The sequence below is a fragment of the Gopherus evgoodei genome, chromosome 6, assembly GCF_007399415.2.
Source record: "Gopherus evgoodei ecotype Sinaloan lineage chromosome 6, rGopEvg1_v1.p, whole genome shotgun sequence".
Classification (NCBI taxonomy): Eukaryota; Metazoa; Chordata; order Testudines; family Testudinidae; genus Gopherus; species Gopherus evgoodei.
In genome coordinates this window covers 79,593,811-79,607,015 of record NC_044327.1, presented here as the reverse complement: position 1 = coordinate 79,607,015, position 13,205 = coordinate 79,593,811, and positions in this window count along the sequence as shown.

Genomic DNA, 13,205 nt, shown 5'->3' with positions numbered 1-13,205 from the left:
CACTGCTCTCTTAAAAAAAAAAGAGGATTGGAGGTATAAAATTTGCAGTCGCCAAGAGAATTGATTTCTTAGAGAGAGAAGGTTCCTCACTGATGGTTATCTGTCTCAGGCAGTTTGACTCAGTCAGCAGGCTGTATTTGTGTGTCGAGCTGACATGGGAACTGCATTACCAGTCAGCTCGAAATATTGTCATTGACAGGGTAACGGAGGTACCCTATGCTTGTACGGTAGCTGCCTACCTTGTACCTAGCCTTTGGATAAACAGGATTTGCAAGGCTGTCACTATTTCAACTTTAGGTACACATGTCTCTATTCCTTCAGAAAACTGTATGTCTTTTATATGCAGACCTCAGCAATAACCAAGAAAAGTCTTTCTGGTTTAAATTAGAAAGATCAGCTAGTTGAACTGGGCAAACTGAACTGCATGTTGAAGTCACATTTAGGAGACCCATCTCCTCACAATATTTGTTCACTCCATGACAGTAAGTTAAAAATGCAGTTGTTTTATATGTTATTTAGATAAAATTCTAAATAAATTAAATAGTTTTGAGAACAGCATTGTAGAAATGATATTTTAAAGGGTTTGGGGAAATAAGCCAAAAGAATCCATTTATGCACTCCAATCCTTTGCAGTAAAGAAAAACTTAAAATAAACAATTCTATGAACTGTTACCCTTGAGGAAAGTGGGGCAAATGCCCAGTCCACAGCAAGTTGGTTATTAGAAAGAAGGGGTGAAAACCTGGCCCCACTGAAGTCAATGGAAGTTTTTCCATTGACTTCAGCAGGACCAGGATTTTACCCAATATATTGGTACAAGTTGATCTTTAGACTTTAACCCTGTAGTCCAGAGGTTCTCAAACTGTGGTCCATGGACCACCAGTGGTCCACGAGCTCCATTCAGTGGTCCACAGATAGTTCCCTCTAAGGTGTGCGCAGGCATGGCTCCACAAATTAGTTGCCTGTACCCTGGAGAAGATGCACATGTAAGTTGAAGTGGTGGCCTTCGGGGGTGGTGGTGGTGGGAGGGGGTAGTGGGGTGAGAAGCAGGGTGGGGAATTTGAGATGTGCAGGGCTGTGGTTCCAGAGAAAGAGAAGAGACTTTCCCCAGCTCCAGGGCTGTGGCTGCTGGGGAGAGACAGCCCCTCCTTTCCAGCCTCAGCTCTGTGGCTGCTGTGGCGGGGGATAAAGGGAGAAACCCCTCTCCTTCCCAGCCCCAGCTCAGGGACTGCTGCAGCAGGGGAGAGAGGGCACATCCATCGCATTAGAAAGATAAGATTACTGATATTAAAATCTGAATTGTGTGCTTTTATTTGTAGAACAAAAAAAGTTAATTGTTAATTTTTTTATATAGAATTTTTATCCAAAGTGCTTTACAATAGTTAACTAATGGTACAAACAACAATTGGAAAGATCATTAAGTGGTCCTCCGAGACCCTCAGCAATTTTCAAGTGGTCCGTGAAAAAAAAAGTTTGAGAACCACTGCTGCAGTCCATTTTATCCAGCTGGTCGTGAGATGATTTTTACACTTCATGAGGAGTGAATGATCATCTTGTGGGCATGGAAGATGACTAGATGATGTGCAATATCATCACACAGCTTCTGTTGTTGTATGGTGTGTTGTCACATCTTTAAAAGAGAAAATACAAAAGCCATATTTTTCTTTTTATTTCTTATCTTTTCACGTGCAAACTCTAACATAAAGTAGTATCACTGCTTATAACTATCACACTTAATTATGTTTCATGTGCTGAATTAGAGATGTGCATGTCACTCAAGTGATTCTTGCACACTTTATGATAGATATTTAATCCAAAAAACCTGAAGAAAACAGATCATTTAATTTTCTAATCAGTTTACCAGATACAGATTGTGAGGCATGGAAGTATTGTGAGCATTTTCTATGTTTTTTAATGAAGTGTTATTACAATGGGAGGAGGATGTTGCAGCCCAACTGTTGCAGTTGTAGGTATGACTTTGCTTTGTCCAGTTGTTCCATTGCTCCAGATATATCAAGGTCAACACCTTGGAGTTTCTTGCTTAAAACATTTATTTCAGACAGTATGTCATGCCACAACACTAAGCCACACAGAAATTTGAAGTTATGTATCTTTCTGGTGATTCCATTTCTCTCTGCCACTGTTCTCCCACGAACAGTTCCTGTCATAGTTGCCATTATGGAGGATAATGCTATGTCATTATCTATCTTCTCAATTTGGTGTTTGATAGGCTTTATTGACTCCACTCAACTTTCCCATCATGTGGCACTCAGTGGTTTCAGTGTAAAAGAGTATGTTCGCAGATGTTGCTTCAAAATTTGCCATTGATGAGTTGATGCAGAGAAAAATACATAGATGCTTTGAATTACACTAAAAAATTCAGCAGCCTCACTAGAAGCTGATGCTGCATCACTGACCACCAAGTTCAATGAATGAGAACTGCATGGGACAAAAAAAGCTTGAAGGTTTAACTCAGATCCGTGTCTGCATTCCTCTATTCTTTCCTTTCATGTTGGCACCATTATCATAGCCCTGACCTCTCATGTCAGCTATCGCAATTCCCGTATCTTCCAGCTTTTTAAGAAGCACATTTGTCCTACCAGCTCCTGTAGTATCATCAATGTCAGTAAATTCTAGAAAATGCTCTCTGACAGTCACCATTGCAGGGACGTTTTCACTAGGTTCTGTTGTTATTACAAAACACACCATTAAAGTCATTTCTTCTATATGGCTGATGTCAGGTGTGCAGCCCAGAATAACAGAGTATTATTTTGCTGACTTCAGATCTGCCACAATCTTCTGTTTGATTTTTGTTGCCAGTAACTGCATGATCTCATTTTGAATTGTTTTTACAAGGTAGTTATGTGTGTACATTTCTAGGGTGGTGACTCTTCTTAGATGCTCCTGGAGTACAGCATCAAACTCAGCCATCAGCTCCACAATTTTGAGGAAGTTTCCATTGTTTGGCACATACAACTGATCTGAAGTGCCACGCAGTACTAGGTTTTGGGTAGCAAGCAATCTCACAATGGCAATGAGCCTTTTCAGAACATTTTGCCAGTAAAGAGACTCTGATGCAATCTTCTCTTGATGCTGATCATCTATGGTGGCCTTTAACCTTAGTGTCATCTCAAGCTCTTTCCACCTATAGAATGTACTCTGGTGATTTGCTGCCTTGTCATGGCATGGCAGATTTCTAGCCAGATTTTTCCAGTCCTTTGTTCCTGTAGAACCCAATGTGTCTGCACATTAGACTGGAAGAGTTTGCAGCAAAAACAGTATGCAGCATTCTGGGTTTTTGAGTACATAAGCCATAGCCTCTGCACTTTATCACCATTGGGAATTGCACGCCAGCAATGTGTTGGATGGAAACTTCTGTTTTCATTGTCTTTGGGGAACATGAAGTTTTTCACTTGCTGTGGCCCATGCAGTACAAGTCCCTCAGGCTACTGCTCAAGTGGGTCAACAGTCCGGGATCATCTAGACTTAAGGAACTAAACTCAGCAGCAGCTGTTTCTTGAGCCTCCACCACAATCTTCTCTGATCTACACTTTACTTCAGGAATGTGCATGGTTATATCCATTTGAGGTAGAGATATGGATGCTGCAGTAGCTGCCAGGTCACCTGCACTCTGACTAACTGGAAGATCAGTCATGTCCTCACCACTCACATCCTCACTGGGGCCGGAAGGCTCACTGTGAACATTTGTGTCTATGTATCTCAGGAGAGTTCCTTCCTGCTTAGGTAGAAAAGTTTCCTTTGCTTTCTTTCTTTTTCTGAATGCTGCCCTAGAGGGGTGTTTTCTTCTTTCACGCATGACTGATGTTCTGTGCCAGCTGTAGTGGCTCTCAACACTCAATTGAAAGTGACAAATAAGCAGGCTGGTAGCAGGGCCTTAGTGAGGGAAGATATCAGCGTCTTAAGGGCCTAACTGGCTCCTACCACTTCAGTTGACTGCCTGTTCTCCTCAAGTGGGTTCAAGGAAGCAGCAGGAAACAGGAAGGTCCCTGAGAAGCTGGTGTTAATAAGTCCAAGCTCCTGAGGGTGCTAGAGAGGTACATAAGAGGCTCCCCTTCCTCTCTCTCCCTGCAGCTCCTGCTGCTTTCTGTTATTCCCTGTCACTTTTTCTCCTTCCTGCCTGTTATGTCTTTTGTGCCCAGCATAGCACTCCGCCATCTCTGTAGATCTAGAGCAGAGAGAATACATATGCACCAGCAGCAGACACAATTTTCTACACCCTGGGCTCTAGTGGCGGCTCCCCTTCCACCCCAAGTCTGGCACCTGAGCCGGCCACCTTATTTCGCCTCATGATAAGGCCAGCCCTGAGAATGAGGCTGGGAAGAGCAGAGAGTGATATCTCCTGTATTTGGAACCAAACTCAGGGTTCCTACTTGACATGGCCTTACCTTTTTTTGAACATGGTACTTCACAAAATGTCTGAAATAACAATAGGGCTTTTTACTGTTTTAATACAGTTATTCAAAACTTAGGGATGGAGAGATATTTTGTTAGGAGTGAGGTTTATATTGGGACAAGCTCATCAAATTGATAGTGAGTGGATTTTATTTTATCTTTCTTTTAAAAATTATTTCTTTTATTTATGTTTAACTGAATGACTATCTGCAATTCTTATCATTATCTTTTAGATCAAAATCTTTGTCCAGAGCCTCACAGCTCACACTAGAGTCAGAGGTAGCTGTGCACATATAATAATTGGGCTTCTGAAATTGTGCCAAGTAGTTCAATTGACAATTACTAAAATTATTTATTGAAACTGACATTTCATCAGTTTTGAATATTTTTGATGTAGAGTTCAGATTTCTATAAATATAGACACTCTCACAGCTTCTAGAAGTATGCTCTGATATGTCCTGGACATGCCCAGGAGTGCTATTACTTCATTAATATTCAAAATCTGAAAATAACGATCACTGAATTGTTTTATATTTTGCTGAAATTGGGTTCAGTCACACACAATGATATTAATGTCCAGTGTTTGCTAGTCCAGAATTTGGGAATTTAGCAGGCCAAAAAATCAGTACGAACCATGTGATTTTTGACCAGAAGTAAAATAACAAACCAAGAATCTCTCAGTACTGCACAGGACTCTAATTAAAAGAACAGAGCTCATAACACATTTCGATTATTTTTCTCTCTCTAGGCAAGTCACGTGTTCCGTAATCTAAAATGCCTAGACCTGCATTTAGTCTTCGTGCATCTCATCTGGACAGAGACTAATTGCATAACTAATTATTTTTCATAATTAACCTGCTTGCACTGTAGCTGGCTCATTTGTTTTTCAGATGTTAATCATATTGTTGGCCAGAGAAATTGATGCAATCTGGATCTTTGCTACCACTGGAGTGGTTCAAAGCAGTCTAAGTGTACCAGTTTGTCTGGTGCTGCATTTATAAATGAATCTTATCTAATATGAAAATATATGTAAGAAAAACTAAATCACATATGCCCAATCCTAAACTGGAATCTATTTATAAAATCCTCTGCAGCTATGTTGGAGTCCCATTAACTTCAGTGGGAGTCCACATGGCACAGTGAACCACAGTGGTGGATTCCTATACAGGATTATTGTACAACTGTACAGTTATTATTTTCTACGAGCGTGGGTTTCCATTAGATTCCTCTTTAGATAGAATTTTCAAAAGTACACACCATTGGCCTACCAGCTGTTATTGAAATCAGCCATTAACTTCAATAGAAGCAGAATAGAAGCAGTATGAAGCATGTTTGAAAATCCCACCCTGCATGTGTAAAATGTTTTTCAAGGTAATACATAGGACATCTTGCTATTAGAATTCATGAGAGAGTTTCCTGAGTTATGGCAGCATTTGCACTCATGTCTATTCATGTCTTCCACCAAAATTGCATTAAAGCAAATAAATATTTGTTTAGCTGTATATAGCACTTCACATTTCAGAGCATCTATATATATTAAAAGAATCCACACAACATTCCTTATTTTGATCTGATAAAGAAATAGTTCACAATTTTATGTAATTATTTGTTTTGCAGAGGTGTTTTCCCCCCTTCCCTCCACCAATGAGGCAGCTACCACTAGTGTAGAATGCATAAGAACTGCCTGGATTCATGAGAGAAAAACTGCCTCAGCACTAGGGTGACCAGACAGCAAGTGTGAAAAATCAGGACAGGGGGTGGGAGGTAATAGGAGCCTATATAAGAAAAAAGACCCAAAAATCGTGACTGTCCTATAAAATTGGGACATCTGATCACCCTACTCAGCACAATGGGCTCATGGCAGATGCTCCTAATGCTACAAAAAACTAGTCAGCTCCATATTCTCTGATTCTGGCACTAATGCACGTTCTTGTAAAATACAAGTAGAGACATATTCTGGATCTTCAGCTAGCTAGTGAAGATGCTAATCAACTGAAAAGAGAGGGAAAAAAACAAAATATTACCATATGTTCTGTAACTCTAAAGACTAGCTGTAGCCTTGTTTAAAAAAATGACATGGAAGCGGAACAAGATTTTTTACTGTAGCAGGAAATGCAGTGAATGACACTCAGCACAGTGATTCTCAGTTGCTCAAAGCAGCTCCCAGTAGTGCTTCAATTGGAGTAAAGAACATGAAATGCTCTGCTCCTTTTCTAAGTTAAACCAAAAAATCTGAATTGTTTTGGATTTTCTTTTTTCCTACACTCAGAGGAAATGTTTAGGGCCATATGTGTTGGATGCATGGGATGCAGAATGGATTTGAGACCAAAAAGTTTCCCAGGAAGGAGGGGAAGACAACTGAGAGAAAGCAGTGGAGGGACAGGAATTGGTAGGTGATGGAAAAGGAGAAGCTTGGAAAGGGTATGAAGAAGTCATATACCAGGGAACTTGGAAAAGTAGAGAAAACAAATTAAAGTAATGTTAATAAACCTAAAATATTTCACTACGTTTGTTTACATCACTTTAATTTCCAACTATTTTATTGATGTAAAATATGTTAACCCACAGGTTATTCAGTGTTATTCTCCCTCTCAATAATATAGCTGCAGGGCATTTTAAAATCTCAGTAAGACACCTCAGTGTGTCTCAAACATTTACAACATCTTCTTGAGTGACTGTGGCACTTGGCCTTCAGTTTCCAACCTCACAACTCAAGGTGTGGCACGATCCCAGCATGCTGTCCTGTCTTATTGCTTAACTACACCCACTTCTAAAATTACCACACCACCATTGGAGGTGAATGAATGCAAGATAACAATTGCAGCTTGGCAGTTTTAAAGGAAATGGCATAGGGATTTAATTAGACCCTCTTCTTTGATTCTTAGAGAGATTTTCATTCTAACAGAAGCAGATGTGAGATATAGTGTCAGAGTTAGGGTTGTTTTGCATGCTTATATGGATAATTTCAGATACAGTAAAACAGTAGTTAGAGGTCTAAACTGCAAACCAAATGACAGACTAGTTCAGGAATTGTCTGCATTGTCTCTCCACAATCTTCTGATACAGTAGGTATATTAAAATGACAATCAGAATACAGTTAAATGGCTATCAGGCTGAACAGAAGAGTCATAGCTATGTGACATAGTTTTCATCTCTGTGGGAACGGGCTTTCTGAATTATATGGAAAGAATATTAGATGCTTCAGCCTTGTTCTGAAGACCTACAGTTTCTACAAGATTGAAAGGAAGACAAAACTTATGTTATCTGTGTTGGTTATCTGGCATTTATAATGAATGAGAAGTATGAAAACTTTCTTGAGATCTGCAGGAAATTGATGATGTTCACATAAAGAGATGGTGAAATGCTGAACTTGTATTGTACATATACTGAAAGATAGGCTTCTCCAGTCATGGGGTTGACCCACAACTAACAATATAAGAGTCAAACACTAAAAGGACTAGATTAAGTTGGAATGGAGTCTGATGGTGACAAATGGCCCATAAAAATGGACTGCTTCATAAAGGGAGGGTGTTACTCCAAAGCATTCTCCTCTAACTGGAAGGATAAAAATAAAGTGACCACAGTTCTGAGAAAATATTGTTGTAAACATAATATAAAGTGACCAGCTTGTCAAACGGGTAAACAAAAGTTAATAATGTTCTCTGTGAGTTGTTGAAATACTTTGAGGACAAGCTCTCTCAAATTTGGATCCAGGAGTCAAAATTCAGACGGAGCTTCATGTCCTTGGGAACTGTGTGTTTGTGACAAATACAGGTTTCTCAGCTTGAATTCTATGTGGAGTTGCCTGCTGAGGTTGTAGGGATGCTGGTGGAGCTGTGATTTATCACTAATGAGTTACATCCAGTGGGAGATTGCTGAGGCCATTATTGGAATTGACTTTTAATGCCTTCCCTAGGGAGAGCTTGAGGTTGGCTTTCCTTAAGGAAGCAATTATTGATACCTTACTCTGGAAATTATCTCTTGACACTGAAAAATCCTCCAGTTATTGTTTTGAATTACTGATATTTAAGAAAGATTACTAAGGAGCTTGTGACAGCTTCAGTAACAGCCATGTTCCTCAGGACTTTTTGACACCCCTCTGCCCCACCTCAGCTATTTTAGCATAGACCTGGGTGTGGGACAGTGATTGCACTGGTTTTATTTGTTGATCACCCCCTTCTGGTCATAGATAATGATACAGCATTGAGGAAGATTCTTTTAGATCTATCTTTGATACCATTGACAAATCTTTAGACCCTTGCAGGATTATCTAGAGTTGAATGGCACCATTCCAGAAAGTAGCGTGGGACAGTTGGTTATTTGGCCATGGGGGCTCCAGTGTGGCGTTCCACATGGGTCTCTACTGTCATTCTTCCTGTTCAGGCTGTATATGATATCCTTGAGAGAGTCAGGATGGGTTGCAGAGTTTTCTGTATGCTTGTAGTCACTCAGTTCTATATCTCCAGTCTATCTAATTTCCTCTCTGACTCAGTTTGAGGCCTTGTGCAAATAATTTGTGTTTTCTCCCTTAGATGTCAAATCTTTTAAATGAGTATATCTATGCTTCTAGATGCCACAGGGGTATTGTAAGTAATCTGTTAATGTCTATAAATTTTGAAAATATGGGACCAAATTATTTTAAAAGGGAAGCTATCTTGCGTACACAAGATGTATGTAATTGTGCACTTGCATTTGAATGCACAGTTATAATTATTCACACAAATAGTTAATTAGGCAATTCACTAAACATTTATACTCACAATCAACTGCTTTACATGTGCAATTAAAATATGTGCAACATCAGTGAACATATACATTTGTGAAAACCTCCTGTTGAAAGAACTTCACCCATAAAGTACAAAATACAGTAAATGTACATTTTTTCTGTGACTTAGGTAGAACATAGTGCATGGGGTTAATCAACGCATCAGTCTTTCCCATATTTAGTACTTTTTTCTACAGTACTTAGTAATAAAGTACAATGAAGAACAACATGTAAAGTAGATCTAAAATGTCATCTCAAAAAGCCTTAGTGTTCTTAACCTCTTTTGAAGGCTTCTTTCTTTTCTGTATAGGTCCTTATATTGCCCTCAATACTGTAGTATCTGAGCACCTTCCAACAGTTCATTAAGTTATGTGACTAATGCCTGTTACAGTGGTTCATTTTCTTCTTCATCTCCCCAAGGGAAGCACTTTGTGCACTGTAGTGTTGTGTCTTAGAAGGGTTTTGTTTTGGGTGGTTTTCTTTTTAAATCTTTGCTATGTGATTGCAAGGGAATTGGATCATTTGCAAGGTCAGGGTCATTTATTTTTCCTGACTTTGGCTGGAAAATGGATTTGTACAAAACTTAAAGGTGTAGATATGCACAATGCTTCACTGTCAAGTCAATAACAATGTGCTAGCAAATCCACTTGAAACATGTTAGTAGAAGTACCAAGTCCATCACCATTTTCCTTCTCTAAAAAATCTGCCCTTGGTGCATTGTGAAAAGATGCTTTGTTATGGGATGTCATAATGACTGAAAATGAGAAATATTTTCTAAAACTGTCAAAAAAATTCTCCCTATTCAAAGAAACCTTTATTTTGTGGTGTCTCAAAAAAGTGAAACATTTCAGGGTTTGCCTCAGACTGGTGACTTCCTACATCAACAAACCACTCAGCTGTGAAAATTGCAACTTTAAAAAAAAAATGTGACTTTGTTGCCTGTGGAAATCTATGGTTTTTTCTCATTTAGAAAAATGTTTATCTGCCCCCTGAAAAGCTTTGTTTCTTAGTGGAAATGCCCACATCTCAACCTGGAGCAAACCTCAGATTTTGCACTCCTCAAATGTGCAGTTTTTAATAGCTTCAACTCCCAGCTTATTTTAACCCTTTACAAATAAAAAAATGTGCTGAACACGAACAATCTGATAAATGTTGTCATCATAAATTGATCGCAGTATGTAAATTTATTAAAACATTTTTCTTTTATAAAAAACAAGCTAGTTGTTGCTGAATAAAAAGTCACTATGACTTTCAGTACACGTGAATAATATTGTGTATGTTTTAAACACTACAACAATAGATGCTGCATCTGATAGCTTTGTAATTTATCATTAATGCCAATTTGCTTTACTCACCTAAAGGCACTAGCATCTTGGTAAATTCCTTTTTAGGTAGCAAATGGCTGTTTGGACTAACTTCTATAAAGAATAAATGATTTGGATCAGAAGCTTTTTCTATAACTCATGCTATGCAGTAGACCAAAGAGCAGCAGTAGTGAGGTAAAATGAAAATGTACATAATGAAACTTCATTTGTGTGATGTGCATCAAGTATTTGCATTATTTGTCCAGCAGTTCAGTCTTTGCTTTGTTCATTATTCTTACATTTGCTGAAAGATTTCAGCTTTCCATGGACTAGCTCAGAGAATAGGTGGTTTTCACTGTCTCTGCCACATGTTGGAGTTCATTGCTTTCACAAATGGCTTCAAGGAAGTGGACCATATCCTCATGCAGTAAGCTATCACATCAAATCTTCCTGTCTTTGCAATTCTGATCAGTTCTTTCTTGGGGTGGGATGTGGCAGGTGCAGGGGTGGAGGTGTGGGGCGGTAGGGACTCCAAGCCTCACTTAGATCCTCAGAATACACTCTTTATCCTGCATCTAACAAAGTGGGTATGCACCCACAAAAGCTTATGCTCCAGTACTTCTGTTAGTCTATAAGGTGCCACAGGATTCTTTGTCACTTTTTACAGATCCAGACTGACACGGCTACCCCTCTGATACCTGACTCTTTATACTGTGCCATTTATACACCATCACCTTCTCAAAGTCATCACAATGATATCCCAAAATACATCTTGCCCTAGAGCCAATTAGTGTGTACGTTTAAGGGGGCTGCTAAAGAGCAACACATGGCTAAGAACAGGGGCTAAAGACATCTCCTCTGGCCCATGAGCAAAGGACCTGAATAAAGTTGATTGAAAATGTTGAATCCTGAAATTATTCGACAAAATAAAAGGGACTCTTTTTCCCCCCCAAAATATCACAAAAATATTCCTCTTCTTTATATAAAATTTGGATTTTCTTTTGTAAGCAGTGGTAGTCACTGTTAAAAAGTCAACATCATTAGCTGGATCATTGTTGTGGAAAATTTTAACTTGTCATAAAACTGAAAACTCAAAATTTTAACTGAAAACGTAAAAAAAAAATTAGACAAAAACTGATAAAATCCAACACTTTTTGGACAAAAACTGCTAAAAATTGTAAAATAATTTAGTTTTTGATGAGATTTTTCATTTGGAGGTTTTCATTTTTCTGATGAAAACTTCAAAATTGTAGAGGAAAGCAGACACTTTTTGTGAAACTGTTCAATTTGTTGAAGACCCAATTTCCAAAGGAAAATTTTTAATAGAACTTTTTCAGCCACCTCTAGTAATATCCCTACATTTGGTATCTCCTATACCACTGTGAGGTAACTGTGGGCTAATATTTACAGTATTTGCATTCACACAACATTAATTTTTTCCCCATTCATTAACAAGGAAAGAAACCGTGTAATGACTGTGGCAAAGTAATCACATGTTCTGTCTATATCACCATTGTAAAAAGCATTGATGTGATTCCTTACTTTGATATATTGGGCAGACTGGAGTCTGCATTATATCCACTTCATCCCATTCTCCTTCCAAACTGGGACCATCAACAAAACATGGCTTTGTGAACGTTTCCTTTTAGGCATTCACTAATTTAATATAGAGAGGTAGAAAACAGTTAGGGCAAGATACCATTCTTATGAAGAATTGATCTGACAAATCTCTGTAGAATAAAAGAAATATCAGAAAATTTAGTCTGTTCAAAGCAATTTTCTTGGAAGAAAAGATTGAAAATTGTGAATGAAAAGGATCAATAGCCATATGGAGGAATACAAAACAAAAACCTTTTCTTAAAATCTTGCCATTTATCTGACTGTAGGTTTTCATAAGTTAAATGTATTAGATTGAATCTAGGTAAATTTGACAAGAATTGAAGGCATTTCTCAAAATGGTAATGCACTGCTATTTAGACAGATTGCTTTTTCCTTTGTAAAGGAAAAAGTTCTTTGTGAGAACTAAAAGTTCTTTGTAAGAACTAAGGGCTTAATTTTGCCTTTTGCATACAGGTGCTGATCCAAAATCCATAAAAGTCTTTCCACTGGCTTCAATGGGCTTTGGATCAGTCCCACGGCCCATAATAAGAGACAGTACAGAGCCACTTCGCTCCCACAGGTCCTGGGCACATCCAGCACCTACATCCCTTTATAGGAGTTATCCTGCCCCATAGGTGATACATAAGGAGAAAAGTCATGGTCCTGCCTCCTCTCCACCTATCCCTGACCCCTTTGAAATATCATGCAACTGCAGGAGAGTAAAGAGGCAACAGCCCCTGTATTCCTCAAGTCACACAGACTGTGACTCTGCTCTCATGCTACTCTACACTGCACACCAATGCAAGGGCCAGGCAGAATCTGATCTGCTCAGTTTTAGAGGCAAAGCTTAATTTGTTAGCTGTGTCTCTTCCATTATATCCCATACAATCACCTGCTAAGCCATATGGGCTGCTTTCAATATTGACACGTTCCTTCTCCATTAATATGGTCTTGACATTTCCTGAGGTCATCATTCCCATGGCTGAATCTCTCCCTGCAAACGAAGGATTCTCTTCAATCCTTTCTTCTGGCCTAAATACTTTAATGGAGTTTCTGGCTTTCCTCCTATGGAATTTAATTGGTTTGCTACCTTCAGTCCTGCCCTCATATCTGCCCCTGATGCTGG